At 34.2% G+C, this 21,944-nt stretch overlaps 1 protein-coding gene across 2 annotated transcripts in view; it reads right to left on the bottom strand.

Moving 5' to 3' along the window:
- Nucleotides 1-21,944, bottom strand: part of EPHA3 (EPH receptor A3) — a 378,318-nt gene that overhangs the window by 336,899 nt on the left and 19,475 nt on the right. The window lies entirely within an intron of this gene.

Below are 21,944 nucleotides of genomic sequence, written 5' to 3'. Positions count from 1 at the left end.
TCTATCACATATTGACATACAAGTAAATATGTTTGCATTTAAAGAATATTAAGTTACTTCTTTTTATTTTATTTTTATTTTATTTTATAATATGTCATGCTGAATGGCAAAATTCTGAATTAATTAATGGTTTGTTAAAGATTTAGTGATGGTTTTAGAAAGTATTTCTTAATTTTTAGAGCAGTTTGAGGTTTACTGAGCAGATAGTACAGATTTCTCATATAACTTCCTTTGCCATACCCCTCTTATAGTTTAATGTATTACATTAGTGTGATACATTTGTTAAAACTGATTAAAGTGTATTAACTTGCTTCTTATAACTTCTATAGTTTTATAAAGATAAAGACCTACAACTTCTATATTTTCTGCAGCATTTCTATGGTACCTTTTTTATTCTTCCTATGCATTTATTGTTACAGAAGTACACAATAACCAACCAAAGTTCATGACCAGCATCTGATGGATGATGTAGCATTTCTATATGATGAGTTTCAGTGGTTTTCTGTTTTGGAAAAAGAAATCCAGAAGATGACTGATATGTTAAAATAGTGATTGTTCCATCCTCAAGTTAATACCTTTAAAAAAAAAAATGTGCGGTACTTCCTCAGTAAATAGAGTATTTTCACTAAATATTTATAGAATAAGTGAATAATTTTCAAAGGTAAAACTTCATACAAGCTTTAAATCTGTATCCATAAAATCATGTCAGACACACCTGGTTTTAGGAAGAAGCCAATATTCCACAAAGTCCACCTAATTATAGAAGATTGTACAATTACTTTGACAGGGTATTCTCTATTTCAATAGACTCCTGAGGTTTTAGGGACCTAGCTGCAATTTTACTGTCGCTTTTAAAGGACTACGATCCTGGGCGCCTGGGTGGCTCAGTTGGTTGGGCGACTGCTTTCGGCTCAGGTCATGATCCTGGAGTCCCGGGATCGAGCCCCACATCGGGCTCCCAGCTCCATGGGGAGTCTGCTTCTCTCTCTGACCTTCTCCTCGCTCATACTCTTTCTCACTGTCTCTCTCTCAAATAAATAAATAAAATATTTAAAAAAAAAAAAAAAAAAGGACTACGATCCCTACATCATTATGTGCTGGCTTCAAATTCTGCGTTATGCTATCCCAGCTTCTAGTGATTCAGTACTTTCAGGTCCCAATATTGATGTATGTCTTCACAATTGTTTCATTATATATTGTGACTTTAATTAAATTCTGTTCTGTATTTGCAAATGCCTAATTTAAGTAGATTCTGTGAAAAATAGTAATTTTTTCTCTTCCTCTCCAGATAGGACTGGAAGTGACATGAATTGAAAATAACTCAGATGCATCCACCAACTATTTCCATAAGTGAAATGACACACCTTTCCTGAGATGGGTAGGCTGTAAAAGCAATATCAGATTAAATTAATCTTTAATAATGTTCAAACAGTGTCATTTTGTTCTACTGTCTTAAAAGTGACACATTTTTTTAAACACGTTGTCTCTAATTTAAAAAGCATTAATTTTTTCTGACCATTTTTCAACCTTTAAAAATAAGAAACCTAGAGAAAACTAAATTTAAATTCATTTTGGGGCTCTGTTCCATGAAAGATGGAAACATTTTGTGTTACTTCTTCTATTGGCATATCATCTTAATTTATTCATAAGTTCTTTTCCTGTGCTCTTAAATAAAACTTATTTAGTACTTCCTGTCTTCTCTGCTCATCAATAAAATTTTTTAAATCGAATAAAAAAAAGAGAAAGAGAAATGGTGGGATAGAGAGTCCTTTCTGTAAAATAGTAAAATCACAGATACTAATCCTCACTATCTTTTTTAGACACAGTAAAAACAAATATAGTTGAATATGCTCTTATACTTTATTGTGAACTTTTAATTGACTGTATTATATGGCCATGTTTTCATTTTAAAATACTTTAGCTTTCCAATAATTAATAAACACACACATGCACGCATGTATATATGTGGTATTAGTTGATATTTGCATAATACCCTCAAAATGCAAGGTCATTTATTCTTTCCCCAAATTATTAGCACACTTCGGATGCAGAGCTTATCATTTCTCCCAAATGACTTCTCCTTTTTCATATTTATTGAACTCTATTACCTCACGCTCCAGCCCTTGTTTTTCTTTAACTTTTCTAAGATAAAACATAAGGACTTTTCTATTTTGGTTACCTTTTTTTTTTTTTAATACCAACTACAGCATGGTATTGTCAGATAAGCTGATTGAGTTTTACTAAGCTTATTCTTTGCTAATATGTGGGTCATTCACTATTTCAAATTAGTCAGTAGTCATCATCTCTATCTTAATGCCAGCATCCTTTTCTGCCCCATGTTATACTTCTTGGCAAAGGCCCTCATGGGTGAGAATCAGTCATAAGATAAGGTTCAGTAGAAATAATTATTAATTTTCAAAATTAGCCTCTGTTTCATTTTTAACACTGTATCTCTTTTGTTTTATTATTTTAATGCTAATTTTTCTTCCTTCATTCAATGATTTATTTAATTGTATTTCTTTATTACTTAAGCCAAAGTTCTTTTTACATACAGGTCCCTTCTTCGGTTATAGTGGCTGGACTGAAATCTAACAACAGTTAAGATGGAGAAAAAGATACTGATTCTATATATATTTAAGAAAGAATCCTCGGGAAATAGTGAACAATTGAATATGAAAAACAGAAACAACAAATCAGAATTGATTCAAAGGTCTTTAGATCAAGGACTAAGTAGATATTTAATGTATTATCTGAGATATGTACTTTAGAAGGAGAGTAGACTTTTAAAATTTGAGGTATTTAAATCAATTTATTCAGTGAAAAGAATGCAAGGAATTGAATATTATACATTTAGACAAATCGATGAGGAAAATGTCATAAGATCATCTAAGTATATAATAAATATCATTCTACATTATTTTAAGTAATTAGATAAGAATTGGTTAAGATCACAGAACATATCCACCTGAAAGTTGGCTGTGTCTACATAAGAGAATGGTTTTGAGAATGTTTATATAATGGATATTATTATTTTTTTTAAAAAAAACAAAGCTTTTTATGCACTTACCTGAAGAATATCTCCACGTAAGAAAAAGACTCTTTACATCTCTCTGTGTGTGTGTATCTACCTATATGTGCATATACACATAATCAACTAAAATAAAGTATTTCTAACACATTTGACTTAAAGAAAGTGAAGCAAATTCTTTTGGAGCAAAAATGTGAGAAGAGTGATTGTAGGCAAAAAAAATATATCAATTACCAAATCCTCTCCCTATCCTTCCTTCTCTCTCTTTCTCAAATAAACCCTCAGAAAAAATGTTTTTTATAAGAATTTTTTTCCTTTAGTGAAGGAAAAGAAGGAAAACAAACTTGTCTATATAAAGGTAGATTTAATTTTGTTATCTTGTGAGATACTGTATCAAATCCTGTAACATCATCAAATATTTGCTATTGATAATATACAAATGATATGATTGCTAGTCCCTAACTTGTTTTAAATTTTACAACCAAAATCAGTCAACCAACTATTGTATTTCAATTAGATTGTGCCTATTCTGACTTTTTTTTAATCTCACCTTTAATCAAATGCTCATTGCCAAATAACTAGCTTTGGAAATTGAGAAGTATAAATAATTACAATTCATCATTACTATAGACACAAAGTTTTTGGAAGATGAAAACTAACAATTTGAAACTCTAAGTAAAAATAAATAATTGAATTGCATTGTAAAATTAATAAAAAATGTAGAATTTATCATGTCTTACAAGGAATAATATGCAAAGAAACTGATGTCTTCATATGTTTATATACTTCCTGAGTAAACTGCATTCAAAGCTTTGTTGTAACTTCAGACCAAAGATTATGAAAGAAAACCAGATTCAAAAATGGAGCAGTCAGGGCGCCTGGGTTGCTCAGTGGTTAAGGCCTCTGCCTTGGGCTCAGGTTGTGATCTCAGGGTCCTGGGATCGAGTTCCGCATCGGGCTCTCTGCTCAGCAGGGAGCCTGCCTCCTCCTCCTCTCTCTCTGCCTGCCTCTCTGCCTACTTGTGATCTGTCTGTCAAATAAATTAAAAAAAGAAATTAAAAAAAAAAAAAAAGAAAAATGGAGCAGTCCTCAGGAAGTTCAGAATAGAAATAGAACATGGACAAGACTTGTCTGGTAAACTCAGAATGCAAAAGGCTATGTATAAAACTAGAAGTGTATGTAGACAGGCAAAGCAAATACAAAACAGCATCACACATGGAGGAATCTTAGATCCATATTGCTAAGTGAATGAAACTAGTCTGAAAATCATAGATACAATATGATTCCAGCGATATGACTTTCTGGAAAGGGCAGAAGTATAGAGACAGTAAAAAAATGAGTGTTGCCCCAAGAATGGGAAAGGGATGACCAGGTAGAGCACAGGCGATTTTTAGGGCAGTGAAACTGTTCTGTATGATACTGAAATGGTAGATACATATGTTATGCATTTGGCAAAACCCAGAGAAAGGTACAACACAAAGAGAGCATTCTAATGTAAACTATGGTCTTTAGTTAAAATCATGTTTCAATACTGGTTCATCATTTTAAACCAACACACCTCAGCAATGCAAAATGTTCATTACAGAGGAAATCGGAGAGGGGGAGAATATATGTAAACTCTGTATAGAACAGATGTATGTACTCTGTACTCTGGGTTCAACTGTTCTATGAACCTAAAACTGCTTTAAGAAGAAGTCTGTTAATTTTAAGTTAAACTGATGACAGTTAAACTTGTATGTTGTAAAATGTATTACTAAGTATAAATTGATGGGGAAAAATATCCTTCTTCCTACAATGGAAGTATATTAGTGGAAAAACGAGTGAAATCTGAATAAAGACTATAGTTTAGTTACTAGTAACATATCAATGTGAATGTCTTAGTTTTGACAAATATACCATGGTTATATAAGATTAGGGGAAACTAGGTAGAGTAAATGGGAACTCTTTGTATCCTCTTTGCCACTTTTCTATAATTCTAAAATTATTCCTCCAAAACAAACTTTTTAAAACCAGCATTATACATGATTATGAAATAAATAATCAACAGCCAGAACTATATGTCCAACTACTACAAACCACATTCACCTTTGGCTCTGAAAGCTGGATGTACACGAATGAGACAAACACGACTATATCGGAAACTTCTTTGGAGCAGGGATTGTTTCTGATTTTCTTTTGACTCTAAAATGTCTATAGGAAGAGCTGCTTATGCATATTCAATGGCTAATTCTTAATTACCTAGAACCAAATGAAAACAGATCTTCTGAAGCCACTTAGTAGTGCAGCTTGTGTTATATTAATTAAAATGACAGCTTTTCATTTAACTTTGGTCTCCCTCATAGAAAGGCTACATTATGTATTCCAAAAGAAAGACAAAAAGTATTACTAGAAAAAGCAAAGAGGATCTGGTCTCATCACAGACAATGATATCTTTCTCCTCTAAATTATATAGATATCCTATGGGAATTCAGTATTTAAATATTTTGCTAAATATAAAGTTATGGCTCTTTTTGTAAGCAAGCTTTTTACTTTTCAAATTAGTTATATTTTATGAAATATTCCCTAAATAACATTTAGAAATTCTTTCATATTCAGATATCTGCTAATTCACTAAAAGGTCAAATGGATTTCCCCACCCTACTGTTAAACATATTACAGATAGTTAACTGTTCAATTATATTTTTGAATATGATCTTTACTTAGCACTGTGCTAGGTCTATGCTCTTTTTTGAAAGCATGAAATGAACCTCTTCGGGGTGAAGTTATTCAAAGATTTGATGGATCAGCGATTTAAATCATTATACTAAATCCCAATTGGTTATAAGAATAAAAATGCAGGGGCGCCTGGGTGGCTCAGTGGGTTAAGCTGCTGCCTTCGGCTCAGGTCATGATCTCAGGGTCCTGGGATCGAGTCCCGCATCGGGCTCTCTGCTCAGCAAGGAGCCTGCTTCCCTCTCTCTCTCTGCCTGCCTCTCTGTCTACTTGTGATCTCTGTCTGTCAAATAAATAAATAAAATCGTTAAAAAAAAAAAGAATAAAAATGCAGTTATGTAAGATTCAATAAAACCACTGTCCTTTATATATTTTTTTAAAACCCTTTTTTTAAAGATTTTATTTATTTATTTGACAGAGAGAGAGAGATCACAAGTAGACAGAGAGGCAGGTAGAGGTGGAGGGAGAAGCAGACTCCCTGCTGAGCAGATGAGGGGCTCCGATCCCAGGACCCTGAGATCACCACTTGAGCCCAAGGCAGAGGTTTAAGTCACTGAGCCACGCTGGTGGCCTGTCCTTTATATTAAAAAAAAATCCTTCTTTGGTACATATTGGTCATGGTATTTCATGAGAGATGTACATCCTAATCTTCCAAACTGACAATTCAGACCTATGCATGTTTACTGAGCATGTCCTACACGGAACACATAAAATTAACTTCATTATAATTTTGAATTAAAATTTTATAATTAAAAATATTAAAACATCCATTTATTTTATTTGACACATTTTTGGATAAAAGGAATGAAAATACTCATGAGATTCATAAAAAAGAAAAAAAAGATGACCAAGGCCACAAGAATTATTTCATTTGTTTATAAGTGCCTTGAGATAGTTCATGTTCTTCTTGTTTATATTCATTTCCTATGGAATGATTCCCTGTTCTATAACCAGTTAAGCATTATTCCTCTTCTGTTTAAATATTGCTTTAAATACCAACCTACGTCTCTGTTGAGAATCATAAATTCTACAAATGTTACATCTAATCAAATGTTAAAGGAAATGTTCTTCAAAGGGAAAGTGCATACTAAAAGAAAAGCTATCTGGTGAATACTTCCTAAGGCTGTTTATTGTTTAAAATTCTATTCAAAATTTTGTCTTTTATTTTCCCATTATCTATGCTTTGTCTATCACATATCATGAGTTTATTTTACAACATTTCTTCAGAAATTACCTGTTTTGTATTATAAAAGCTATATTATATATAATTAATATTGGGATAAAATCTTTATTTTTTGCTTCTAAATACCGTCTATTGTCAAAATACCCATATTGGACCTCCCAAAACTTTAGAAGTACCTTATATGACCTTCTACAACTGACTATGGTCATCTATTTGAAAATTTAGTCTTCATGGCTTCTATATTTCTCTGTAATTCAGGAAATATTGGGGTAATGATATAGAATTTCAAATACTAAAAGCACATTAGATACCACTGGGTACGTTATGATATGTGTTATAAATATAAATATGTATGAGTATGCAGATATATACATGAATATTATATGTTAATATTATAGGTTTATATCAACAAATACATATGCCAATGCAAAGTATTAAAAATTATTCTCAATCTTAATTGACCATCTACACATGAGAATAGATCACATCTCTCCTTTTAAATTCAGTTAATTTCTACCCTTTAAATTTCACAAAACCAAACTATTCAACTTTATTTTCAGGTAAATCCCTTAATATTGATCTAGGACACTGATTTGCAAAGTATGGTGCTTGGACCAGCACCATTAGCAATGCAATCTCTAACCATGGGGTGGTGTCCTACAGTTGATCCAGAGGCACTTGCGCATCTAAGAAGATTTTATCTAGGAGATACTAATATACATGTAAGTCATCATTAATCACCCATCATGTCAGAAATTATCTTTGAATGCTTCATCTCCTTTCCACCCATATCCAGTTGGCATCATTTCCTATAGAACAGATATAATGAATGACACCACATTCATGACGTCCCTTCTGTGCCTTGCCAGGTATCTTTCTCAGATGACCTTAGAAACCAACTCTTCCTTGCACCTCCAGTCTAAGTGCACAGAGTAAACTTCCAAATTCCTAGCCAGCTTAACAATTTCCTGTAAGAGAATCCAAACCCCTGAACATGGTGCATGAGGCTCTTCACAATCCAGTTGAAAATTTTCACTTTTTTTTTTTTTCCTTCACAAATTATCACTTTATTCCCTCTATCCCTTACTTTCAGATGGTATGGGCTGTGTTTTTTGCTCAACATAAAATACTGTTTTACAGTCTGTGCTTTTTGTATGGGATGCCCAGTCACATATACCTCATAAATTCCAATTCATCCTTAAAAGTTTAACAACCTCTTGCAATCATTTTCCCTGATGCAGGTCAAGCAGAGCTGATTCCACATTCAGTGCGATATTTTACCAACTATTTATCTCAATTGATGATTTTCGTCATATTGTAGTTGCTGGTTCACAGTGTCTTCTACCAAACTTTATGCATCACCCAGAAATACATTCCTCACTTCTCTTAAAAGAAGCATTTTAGGGCGCCTGGGTGGCTCAGTGGTTTAAGCCGCTGCCTTCGGCTCAGGTCATGATCTCAGGGTCCTGGGATCGAGTCCCACATCGGGCTCTCTGCTCAGCAGGGAGCCTGCTTCCCTCCGTCTCTCTGCCTGCCTCTCTGTCTACTTGTGATCTCTCTCTGTCAAATAAATAAATAAAATCTTAAAAAAAAAAAAAGAAGCATTTTAGAGTAGGGGTGATGTATGCAGCATAAGGAATCTGACTAACTGATTTTCATTCCTGACACAATTATTGGGTGTAAGATCTTGTTTGAGTTATTTAAATGCTTTGGTTGTAATTGTTTTCTACTATGAAATGAGAGTAAATTTTGTACAGTTGTTCTAAGATTTAAATGAAATGATATACAGAAAGCAGGGGAATACAATATAGCACATGGTAGAAATATTAGCTATGGGTTATGTTTGTATCCCCACTCCATATGATAGGGCCTACCACATAGTAGGAGCTCAAACAATTATTAAACAACATGATGAATGAGTGTCAATATACTAATGATTTTACAAACCCCTTTTATACTGCATAAACTATTAAGAATTCAATAGGTTCTGGAAATTAATAATACCCTATATACTTTCCTTTCTAAAATAATGCTTGGGACACCTGGGTAGCTCAGTCACCCGATCAGCAGGGAGTCTTCTTGAAGATTCTCTTCTTCTGCCTCTTTCCCCATACACAGACATGCACATGCACACACTCTGTCTCTCTCTTTCTCTCTCTAAAATAAACAAATCCCTAAAAATAAAATAAAATAATAAACTAAAATAATGCTATCACCTTTAGTCTTCCCCCAAAATATTTATCACTACTGGGATTTTCTTTGAATTACGATCATTTATTTCAGAAAAGAAAAAGTAGTTATTTTAAAAGAGATGATCACTATGGTAAATTTTACCACAAAATATTTCTTGGATTATGTAACTCCTGTGTTTTTATATTTTAGTGTCCAAAATGTGTTGTTGAACTGACTTGTTAATCTAATTTTTACTCATCAACTTATCTGTAAAACTACATGAGATCACCATATATTTCTGTCAAAATGATTCAACAAAAAAATTCTATTTTAGCAGTGCAGAATGCAAAAAAATATAGCTAGCAGTTTAGAAACATTTTAAATCTGGAAGAGGATTTATTGGCTTGAAGATACCACATTTACCCTTGTTTTAAAACTATTACATTAAAATGATGTACTAATTTTTAAAAAGATCTCAAAATATCCGTTAGTTCTGACGAAAACTGAAATTAAATGAGATTTGCTTTGGTTATAAGCTAACATTTAAGAATGCCATTTCAGTTCAAATAAATTTAAATTTATATTTGAATCTAAGCTAAAATCAACTTGATTTTAGAGTTGTCAAGAGAATGAGTTAAGAATCTTTAGTCATCTGTGACAGTTCATTCCCTAGAACATAAATCCAGCTGTGATGTGGCGGCGGGGGAAGATATATATACACAAGAATAGGGAGCTAATAATAATCCTATACAACCCACTTTCTTCTTGGGCTTATGAAAGACCATCATTTTTCAGCTGCTGAGAAAAATAGCTTATATTGACTGATGTATCTCAAGATGTGGTCACTATTGAGGGTGCTGTAAGACAGCACACTCAGACAAAATAGTTCTAAAATTTGATGGTGTATAATCTGCTAAGTATTAAACTACACAATTTCAAAATCTTCTTTGGTATTGTCCAGACCAAGACAGAAGGGAATAATGAAAAAAGCATGAACTCAGACTCAGAAAGCAATAATATGACCTTGGTCAAGCCACTAACACTCCCAGAAGCTTAGCTGTTTGTCAACATGAGTTTGGGAATTACACTAGATGACCTCTAAAGTCACTGCTATCTTTAAAATTGATTATCCCTTTGAATATATTCTACTGCTCCAAATAAAATAAAATTTTGCTACTCTTAATAAAAAGGGAAGCAGCTTGGGGTGCCTGAGTGGCATAGTTGGTTAAGCATCTGACTTGGTTTCAGCTCAGGTCGTGATCTCCAGGTCCTGGGATCAAGCCCCTCATAGGGCTCTGCATTCAGTGTGAAGTCTGCTTGAGATTCTCTCTCCCTCTTCCTCTGTCCCTCCCATTCGAGTTCTCTCTCTCTAAAATAAATGAATAAATCTTAAGAAAAAGTGAAGCAGCTCTGTCAATAAATATTTTCACAAAATTCTACAATTTTGTGGAAACCTAGAAATTCACAAAATTTCTTGTAGTTTATGATTACATTGTTGTTTACTGCCTTTCGAACACTCATGAGAACAGAGAAATTGAAGTCAAAATTATATCACTAAGTCTACATTAAAAAATGGCCACCCATCACTTAAATTCAACATTATGGATACAGATGACAAATGGACCTAGGGAATTTCTGAGCAAGCACAGTTTACAAAATGGATTCATATCACTCAGAGGCTTTAATCCCCTTTGGAAACCTTTGACTAAATTCATAAAGTTTATGGCTACCAGCTATCTTGGGATTCCATGGCATCAAATAAATATCCAAGTGTAGACTGGGAGTTAAAGTTCTTTGGGGTGCCTGGGTGGCTCAGTGGGATAAGCCTCTGCTTTCGGCTTAGGTCATGATCTCAGGGTCCTGGGATCCAGCCCCGCATTGGGCTCTCTGCTCAGCAGGGAGCCTGCTTCCTTCTCTCTCTCTCTGCCTGCCTCTCTGCCTACTTGTGCTCTGTGTCAAATAAATAAATAAAATCTTAAGAAAAAAAAAAAGTTTAAAAAAAACAAGTTCTTTGAAACCATCACATGGCATCCTTCCTCTCTTTCTGTACTGGCTCTCTTCCATAGTTACTAGATCCATAGTTCTATTACTTCATGTTGAGAAGAGAGGTCACCATTTTACATTTTTCTGAATTTTAGCTTAACCTCAGGCCCAAAAAAATCATTGACTGATACTGTCACAGGGAAGGGAGACTTAATTACTCTTACCATTCAAGCATTTTATGCTCCCCTTTCTTTCTCCAATGGTCTTACAACTTACTCAGTTCTCCAAATTCAGCTTCTCTGTTTCATGCTTTTATTTAAAAAAAAAAAAAAAAATTCACTAATAAAAAAAGATTTTTTTTTTAGAATATCCCTTCTTGGAATATTAGCAAAATAGTTAAAATTCAACCTTATGCCAAATCACTAAGCTATATAATCAAAGGGATACAAGCAGATCTTAGATTCCCACACAAGCTACCCATGGGAACTTTCACAATGCTTTTCTGTTTTTTTTTTTTTTTCTGACTCTCGTCTGTTCTTCAATTAAAACATCCCCCATAATTACCTAAATTAAAATGTTGCCTTTGAATGTTATACAGTATCTTTAGTGTGGCACATAAAATCCATCAAAAGATGATGCCTGTTATTTTCTAGGAACATCCCATAGCCGTTCCCTAGACAAACTTAAATTCTAGTAACACTTTGATGGAAAATTTTCATATTCTTTTTTTTTTTAAGATTTCATTTATTTATTTGACAGAGATCACAAGTAGGCAGAGAGGCAGGCAGAGAGACTGAGAGGAAGAAGCAGGCTCCCTGCTGAGCAGAGAGCCCAATGTGGGCTTGATCCCAAGACCCTGGGATCATGACCCAAGCCAAAGGCAAAGGCTTTAACCCACTGAGCCACCGAGGCGCCCCGATTTTCATATTCTTTATTGCGATTTTTTAACACTTAATTCATGACTTTTTTATCTCTTTTATGGTGAGTAATGGATGCCAGATGTATAAACAGCGTATATATGCAGTTCAAACTAAATTCCCAGATTACATGAGAGAAACACGATGATTCTAAAATGAATCATTATAGCAAACTGCAAAGAATAAATTCCCCAAGCTACTGGTCAAGTACTTATATTCACGTGTTGCATGTTTATTATAAAATCTTAAATGAAAAACATCCAGAGCTATATTAATCATGAATTGTGCTGTATTAAGAGGTTGGAATGAACTACAATACAGCATTGGGCAGCAGATGAGTATCTCCATAAGTAATGGCCTCATTACAGCAAATAACAATATCCTAGTACAGTGATTCCCAAATTTGAGCAGCATCACAATCCCAGAGGGTCTATGAAAAAGCAGATTGTTGGGTCCCACCCCCTGGATTTCTAATGAAATAGGTCTTGGTCTGGATTTTGCATTGTTGTTTACATATTTTAAACTAAGGATTTCAATCTATATATTTATAATTATTATATTATATATTTATTTGCATATAAATATATATCAGAATGAATAAAAATAACTCGTAAAAGTGGACTACTCAGAAAACCCCTTTGATGTTTCTTTTCATATGTCTCATGGAAAAGGGATGAATGATTTTAGCAACCCCCAAGAAACCGGCACCGTTTTTCATTAAAATGAACATCATTAGCAGAAAACAAATAATTGTAATCAATGGGCTATTAAGGTTGCAGAAGTACTTAAGTGGTCTGTATTGTAAATAGAATAACCTTTAAATGATTTCAGATGCAATGGTTATCATTTGGAATGTGGAACTTCTTTAAAAAGTGTTTCATACTATATTTTTGCAGGGCAAATTTAATTTTTTTAATCTTCCAAAAAATTACCCACCAGACAATACCAAACCTAAGGATCAAAACCATTAAGTCATGAAATTAAAAAAAAAAAAAAAAAGAAAGAAAGAAAGAAAGAAAGAAAGAGAAAGAAACTTTGGGCAAATTATTTTTTACAAATTTCTATCAAAATTCTTGACTTAATAGAATAACAGAATTGAAACACTTTCCCACTGAGGTGTCTATGTTGTTTTTATATCTTATTTCAAAGGAAAATTTGGAAGCTTGAAACAGTGTTTTAGTATAGTTTTTAAAATATTAAAGGAATTGAGGGTATCTGGGTGGCTCAGTTGGTTAAATGATGGCCTTTGGCTCAGGCCATGATCCCAGAGTCCCATACCAAGTCTCACATCAGGCTCCCTGCTCAGCAGGAGTCTGCTTCTCCCTCTGAGCTTCTCCCTCTCATATGCTCTCTCACTAATTCTCTCTCTAATAAAAACATAGATAAAAATTAAATGAATTAATTAAATTAAATATTAAATGAACTGAATGTTTCTCAGCAATAAAAAAGTTGATATTCAGGCTGCTATATACTATTTTGCACATTTCAGCAAATTTAATGTATAATGAACTGAGTGAACATAGGAACACAGTTTGCATGAACACAGAAATATACAACATTAGCAATGGAAAAATGGTTTTTATTTTCTTAAGGCACTGATAAAAATTATGTTAAAATAAATAAAAGGTAACATTTTGATTTTTATAAATTAAATGTTGCTAGAATAAATTCTACCTTTGCTTATTTTTACCACTTATCCACATTTCCCCTTCTATTTTGGTGCATTTTGTTTCAAAGAAAGGTGAGAAAGAAAAAACTGAAAAACTTTGCCATGTTTTTCTAATTTGATCAGACATCCTTCCTTGAAAGGTCAGCACAATAGGTGAAAGTGACATATTGAAAATATATAGCATTGTTCATTCTAGGCAGAAAAATTTCAAATGACCCAGAATCACATATCACATGTGTCAAAAATTTGATTTTTCTAGATCGACTACTCAGCATATGAAGCAGAATTTAGACTATGATTCGTAAAGGCAGAATCCCAAGTGGTTATTGTTGACAGCCAGTTGTCAAAATATTCTTCCTGCCTTTCAGATACCATTCACAATGTGAAAGCTAGAGATCTAGTAGCTAAGACTTAGAATCCAGACTTCAAAAACAGTAGTAATTCCAACACTGAAGGCAAATTACAGTAAACTGGAGAACAGGAAAGCAATGACTTGTTTTAGTGAATATTTTTATTATTCCCACTCCTCTCTACAATTCATTCAATTCTAAACATTTCTACTTTTAGTTAAATGGAATTTATTTGCAGGATTCTGGCTTTTTAACCTTCAAACAACAATCAAGATGAATTTCAATATAGAACTGTTTTTAGCTAGTTTTTTCTTTTTTAAGATTTTATTATTTATTTATTTATTTATTTCAATGAGAGCACAAGCGGGAGGGAGAGGGACAAGTGGGTTCCACCTGACTGGTGAGCCCCATGTAGGGCTCGATCTCAGACTCTGAGATTATGACCTGAGCAGAAATGAAGAGTCAGATGCTTAACGGACTGAGCCACCCAAGTGCCCCTAGCTAATTTTCTTTTCAGTTAACTTCCAATTCATGGGCTGTTAGTAATTAACTAAATAGCCCTGCTAGTACAAACAACATCATAATATCATATGCAATATAAACGTGGATATCTATACGTTATATGCTTATAGTACATATAGTATGTGTATATATTATAATTTCACTTAGCATTTATGCCATTAAAAAAGAGAGTGGAAGCATTAATAGACACCATTTGAAATAACAGATTGGAAATCAAACTTTTTCAACAAATACATAAGGTCAACTTAGTTATACTCCCTTATTTTGGAAAGCTTTTATTTTTCATTCATTCGGGCAATTTTAATGTATAGACAGCTATCCCAGGGACTGAATCTGTGGAGAATAAAAGAGGGAGTTTCATGATGGAGACTGGCTTCATAGAGTTTTCAGCTTCCTGGCTGAAATAAGTATCAGTGAAATAATTGCAGAATGTTAATGTAGAATTACAAGCTGTGGAGGTACAAGAGAGAACAAGGAAGATGAGCTTAACAGTATTACATGCTCACCTGGAGGGGTGTGGGTGGGTACAGGGGAGGGGTGGCAGGAGAGTGGCATGTGAAAGTGTCAGAAGGTCTCCCTGAAGGAGAGATATTAAAATTTTGAGGAAATTCTCATCACTTAAAATTTTGAAATAAATTAAAGTGGACATGCAACTTTTGACTCATTCATCCATATTTGACCCTTTCGATTCAAAATATAATGCCAAGACTTTATGGACACTTTTGTCTGCACAGATTCAATACCGTAACAACCATGTGATGTCAAAGGCCATGTTTGGGGCTCTTAACTGAGAAAAAAACATCAGGTAGTACTATCAATTTTCCTTCTCCTAAATCCAAATCCAAGATGCCACATATAGTCTGAGAGCTAAGATTAGAAGGGGTAATCCTCAAATTTATTTAAGAATAAGAAATTATATTTTTATAGCTCTTTCACATTCATTATCTCGTATATCTTGTCATAGATAACATAAATATCTTATTTGCTCAAATATTCACTACAAAGTGCTGTGACATGGAAATTATTATTATTCCACTTTTAAAAGTAAAGAGAAATGTTAATGAAGGTTAATTAGCCTATGTTGGATCAATAGTAGTAAATAGCAAAGCCAGGGGCACCTGGGTGGCTCAGTGAGTTAAAGCCTCTGCCTTCGACTCAGGTCATGATCCCAGGGTCCTGGGATAGAGCCCAGCATCGGGCTCTCTGCTCAGCGGAGATCCTGCTTCCTCCTCTCTCTGCCTGCCTCTCTGCCTACTTGTGATCTCTGTCTGTCAAATAAATAAAATCTTAAATAAATAAATAAATAAATAGCAAAGCCAGATTTCAAATGCAGTTTTCCAACCCTAAACAATGTAGCTCACTGTATTTTACTAATCTGCATATGATCTTTAACATCATACTAAGCACTGGGAAAATACAAATAACATAATACAATTCACAAAATAATATAAATATAATTATCCATTGCTGTATCTCTCATTTGGAATTTAAGATATTTGTTCAGGAAATTAAACATTGTATTCTATCAGAATCCCTTTCGTTTGAAAGTATGGGGAAATACTAAGAGTGATTTGAACAAGGAAAATTCTTTTACATAACTCAGTGGTTCTGCCAGTCAGGGCTCTAGGCTAATTTCTCCAGGCTAACCCAAGTGGGTTAGTGCTTTTCTGGTCATGAAGGGAGCACAGCTGCTCCAGAGTCGCAGAGGGGCTATTTTCCAGGGACACAACTGAAGGTGAAAACGTAAACAATATAGGTGCGCCATTCTCAAGAAAAAGCCAGGAAACAGATGTTGGGGACAACCAACAGAGCCTCTTTGCCAAAAGAGCATTTTGGTTTTGTTTTGTTTGTTTTAGCTTGTTTACGTACATTATCATAAGCGAGGCACCAATAAATTTCTGAGGAAATCTTTAAGGAAAAAAAATTCTAAAGAAGTTGAAAAAAGAGGAAGGTAGAAAATTAAAAAAAAAAAAAAGCTCTGCAATTACTAATTTTGAGAATTCTTTCTATCGTCAGCTAATATATATGAATCACTCATTTCAGGCTGTGCTTTTTCTATATTTCCTAAACTCTCTCCTTTTTTAAAAAAATTTTTATTACATTCAGTTAGCCACTGTATCATTAGTTTTTGATGTAGTTAGTGTTCAGTGATTCATTACTTACGTATAACACCCAGTGCTCATCACAGCACATTCCCCAGCCCTCTCCTCATGCTCTTTTGGCTATCTGAGCTTCTGTAATTAAGTGAATTGGGGATCATAATTCCTTTGTATTATTTGGTTAGCATGTCAATACTATTCTAATTATACAGCTCCACCTCCCTCTGATCCTTCTTCTACATTGGTACATATACTAAGAAAGCTTATGTGGTAGATTGGCATTATCAATCAATCAACCAATGAATAAATTTAAATACTAGTCATATTTAAACAAAAGACTCTTTCAAAGTTGTAATAAAATATATAAATGGGCTTTTACATGTGTTGATTGTCCCCTAAATCAAAGAATATTTAACCTACTGATTACTAAAGTTTCTGAAGATAATTATACCCAAAATTCGAACATTTTAATTCACAGTTCATAAAGACAGCAAATGTCATTGCTATGTCTGCTTTACTAAAGTGAACAGACTTAGTGCCAAAACTTATCCATGACAAAAAAAAAACTCTTATCAAAAAATAAATTGTGTTCATAACCCCCTGATAATTTCAGTTTACAAACTTTGAGTATTATTTTTAAGAATTTCATTTAGAGGGGTGCCTGGGTGACTCAATTGGTCAAGCATCTGACTCTTGGTTTCAGCTGAGGTCATAACCTCATGGGTCATGAGATCAAGCCCTGCTTGGGCTCCACACAGAGCCAGGAGTCTGCTTGCAAATGATTCTTGCCCTCTGCCCCCCCACACCCATCACTCTCATTTGCCCTTTCTCTCTCTCTCTCTCTAAAATAAATACATATCATTTATTATGATTATACATTATCATAAGTAAGGCACCAATAAATGTCTAAGGAAATCTTTAAGGAAAAATTTTCTAAATAAATAAATAAATCTTTAAAAAAAAATCATTTAGAGAAAACCAAAGTCTCATTAAATTTCCTCCCAGATACTCATTTGGAGAATTTTTTCCAGGCCTAATGGCATAGTACCATAATTTCCTACCAGATTTCCTCTAAGATTTGAAGCATCATTTTAAAATAGAGATAGAAATACTCCTCCCAAAAAAATTACATAGGTTAATTGTAAGTTTTTATGCATGAATACATCTCTGGGGGAAAAGGGGAACAAAAATAGGAAAGAACATACATGAAGGAATGACTCATCGTTGGGCCTTTTCCAAATATATTAATTTTATATAGCTCTGGTATACAATCATTTTTTAAAATTCATATTGCAAAAGATTTGGAATTTGGATGAGTTGAGACTTAAAGAAGTTGCCAGCAGTCTCCCAGCTTCATTTTTAGTGACCATAGCTCCTGACAAAGCACCATTATTCATCCCTTAAGCAAGGATTTCTCAACCTGGGCAGTGTTATTTGGGACCTGATTATTCTTTGTTGTGGGAGTTTGCCCTGTTTCTTGCAAGATGTTTAGCAGCACCCCAGACCTTCCACACTAAATGCCAGCAGTGTCCTGCCTTACCAGTTATGACAACCAACAATATCTCCAGACATTTTAAATATCTCCATGGAGCCAATTCAAAATTGCCTCCCTACCTACCCACCTCCCCCATCACACTGAAAACCATTGCCCTAAATCAAAAGAGTAGGATTTTCCTTGCTGTTTCCAACAACATGCATGGGCCTTTAGGGCATTATGCTATGAAATAAGCCAGACAGAGAAAGATAAATATTACATAATATCACTATTTCACAGAATTTAGGGGGAAAAAAGAGTCAAACCCATAGAAACAGCAGAAAAGTGGGTGTCAGGGACTGAGAAGTAGGAGAAATAGGGAGAAGTAGGTAAAAGAGTACAAACTTTCACTGTAAGATGAATAAGCTCTGTGGATAGAATGTAAACTACAGTGAGTGAAGTTGGTAACACTGTATCGAATAGTTAAAATATGCTAAGAGAATAGAATTTAAATGTTGTCTCTCTCACACACACACAAAGCAGGGTTTTCAGTTATTTAGTATGCTATAACATTGTTATTACAATTTTTTCCTCCAAACGTTATATTCATATTTTAGTTAACCTACAAACAGATGCACTACTTTTATTGGAGTTAATCAATTAAGACAGTAACAAGTTCAAAATTGTTTCCAGCAACTACATTTCACTTTTTATGGAAAAGCTGTAACAAAAATATCATGATATTTTTAACTATTTCCTTTAAAAACAAAAGATCACAAAATTAACCTATTTTTGTTATAGTGAAAATGGCACTGGTTAGGCAATAAAAATAATTAAATCTAAAAGCATAAACAATTATAAAAGCAAGGATGTTAAATTCCAACTGGTAATTAATTATGCAGTGCTTTTACTCGAGAATTTCACCAGTTTTGGGGGCGCCTGGGTGGCTCAGTGGGTTAAAGCCTCTGCCTTCTGCTCAGGACATGATCTCAGGATCCTGGGAAGGAGCCCCGCACTGGGCTCTCTGCTCAGTGGGGAGCCTGCTTCCCCCTCTCTCTCTTTGCTCTGCCTCCCTGCCTACTTGTGATCTCTGTCAAATAAATAAATAAAATCTTTAAAAAAAAATTTCATCAGTTTCTCAAAAAGAAATGAATATTAATCAAACATATTCCAAATTATGTTACTTATTTCGTTGTGGACATTTTGGTTAACACAATATATGATTTAGAGGAAAAACACACTATACAGCACCACAGGATAATAATTCACATCTCTCTCTCCCTCTCTCTCTCTCTATTTTTTTTTCTCTTTTGCTTTGGGGTCTTGGGATGTTATAAATATCATGACCTGTTGGGGAAATTTTTGTTTTCTCCCTGATAGTTTTAATGATAACTCCGAAAACTTGGGCAGTTGTCTTAGGCTTTTATTTAACTTTATTTTTTCAGTGTTCCAAGATTCATTGTTTATGCATCACACCCAGTGCTTCATGCAATACTTGCCCTACTTAATACCCACTACTAGGCTCACCCAACTCCCCATTCCCCCTCCCCTCCAGAAGGAATGACACAGCTGCAAGGAGATGCACCAGGAAAACAATGAAGAGGAAGCCCAAGCTCATGAGGTTTGCTCTCTGAGGCAACCAAAAGCCAAAGGAAAACTGAAAACTGTTTGCTGATAAAGCCATAGAATTTGTGGACAAAAATGAGGTAGGAAATTGGGCAAGAGATGGGAAAAGCCAAGAAGTGAGTTATCCTAAGTAGTGCTTCTTAAATTTAAAGAGCTCAGCAATTCCCTGGGGACCATGTTAAGATTCAGATTCTGATTCAGAAAGTCTGGGGCAGGTCCTGAGAGTCTATATCAAAAAATCTCTGGGGGATTGATATTGCTGGTTAGTGCACATACCTACCACACCTTGAGTAGTAGAGAACATTTCTCTAGAACATTTCTCCCCACCCCCAACATATCTCTGGAAGCAGAAGTGCCAGTTTTGTTTCATCACAATATCTCTTAATATTAACATGGTTAAGTGAATTCACTTATACAGTATTCTCCCCAAAAGTCTTAATATATAGAAATATGTTTTCTTTATACCTTCTTCAAAGGAAATCATGAAACAGACTGTTGCTTTGAAATACATGTTAATTTCTTGTTGTTTTTTATAAGCACGTATAACTATCTGTTAGTAAAATGTCACTGTGATTTTTGCTTTTCATACATCCTTAGGCAGCAAGTTTCTATAGTGGGTAACCTGACGGAGTATTGAAAAACGCAAATTTCTAAAATCAGAATTAAAATTAGACTTGAGGGACGCCTGGGTGGCTCAGTTGGTTAAGCAGCTGCCTTCGGCTCAGGTCATGATCCCAGCGTCCTGGGATCGAGTCCCACATCGGGCTCCTTGCTTGGCAGGGAGCCTGCTTCTCCCTCTGCCTCTGCCTGCCACTCTGTCTGCCTGTGCTCACTCTCGCTTCTCTCTCTATGACAAATAAATAAATAAAATCTTAAAAAAAAAATAAATAAAATAAAATAAAATTAGACTTGACTTTAGGGTGATTAGTTTTAAATGAGTTTTCCAGCTCAATCTGGAGTTTTGATTCACTCGTTATGACTACCCAGGATGTGCTTTTATCCTAATAATTTGATTCCTTTTACACCTATGGGAAGACCAAATCCTGGCTTACTTCATATTTTCTCCTCCAAAACAACCAACCAAGTCCTGATTATGTGATAGGTTTTGGCATTGTGTCAATGTCAAGGTGTACCAGGAAGAGAAGCAGATTCAAAGATGACAGATAGATGAAGTATCTCTGATGTAAAACATCCGTTGGTGAAGAAGTTGGCAGTACCGTAAAAATCAGTATGTTTAGGCACAAAAATCTAAAGACTGAATATCAGCACTAAGTGGAAGTAATTATAACCTCTTTAAAAAGAGGATGAGTAGAAGGAAAAGAAATACACAAATTTGTTCCTACCACAGGTATTTCAAAATAACATTTTACATTTTCCACAAGCTATACCTGGAAGCAAGGTATGTTTAGGCACTTATTACACAATTTCGTAAGAACAAGAATTTTCCAAATGTGTATGATGATCCTCTCCCCCCAACCAAAAAAAAAAGAAGAAGAAAAGAAAAGAAAAGAAAAAGAAAAGAAAAAAAAAAAAAAACTTTCTCACAGAATCTTATCAGAAACGGTTGGGTCACAAAAATACTATATACACTTTAGTAATCTATGTCTGGCTTGTTAATGTATTAAAGGTATATAAAGAGCTTAAATTTAAAGGTAGTCAATTTTTTTTTTCTAAATAAAATTCCCCAGGCTTAAGTTGACCTTGACATGCTGCAGACATTTTAAGTGAAGAAATTAAAGCAATGTGAAGAAATTAAGAAATAAAGACCAATGAACAAAGATTTTAAGGTTTTACAGAATTGACAAATATATCCTACTTGGATGGTCTCCAAGGCTGCTTTTAATGCTATGACTCTGCAGGTCTCTAAATACACACTTTCTACATTACTTGAAATTTGAAATGTCTTCTCAATTCACCTCTTCTGATCACATCACAAAAAGAATGTTAGATGATCACACTCAGACCATCTACATGATGCCAGTAATAATTAAAAGGTTTAATTAGTGTCATCAAGCAACTGATGGCAATTGATTCAGAAGGAAAAAATAAGACTTCAAAAATTTTAATAGTTCCATTGGACACAAATATCTGGCTCTCTTAGTGCATGTATTGAATATACTGATAAATATATATGTCACCGAAGTAGAGGAGTTCATGTTAGAGGACATACCAGTAATTCCCTCTGTTCTCTATGAGACAATGGAGAGAA

The sequence above is a fragment of the Lutra lutra genome, chromosome 1 (assembly GCF_902655055.1).
Source record: "Lutra lutra chromosome 1, mLutLut1.2, whole genome shotgun sequence".
In the NCBI taxonomy this organism is placed as follows: Eukaryota; Metazoa; Chordata; class Mammalia; order Carnivora; family Mustelidae; genus Lutra; species Lutra lutra.
Note: the sequence above shows the minus strand (reverse complement) of the source record. Positions and strands in the feature narration are given on the sequence as shown.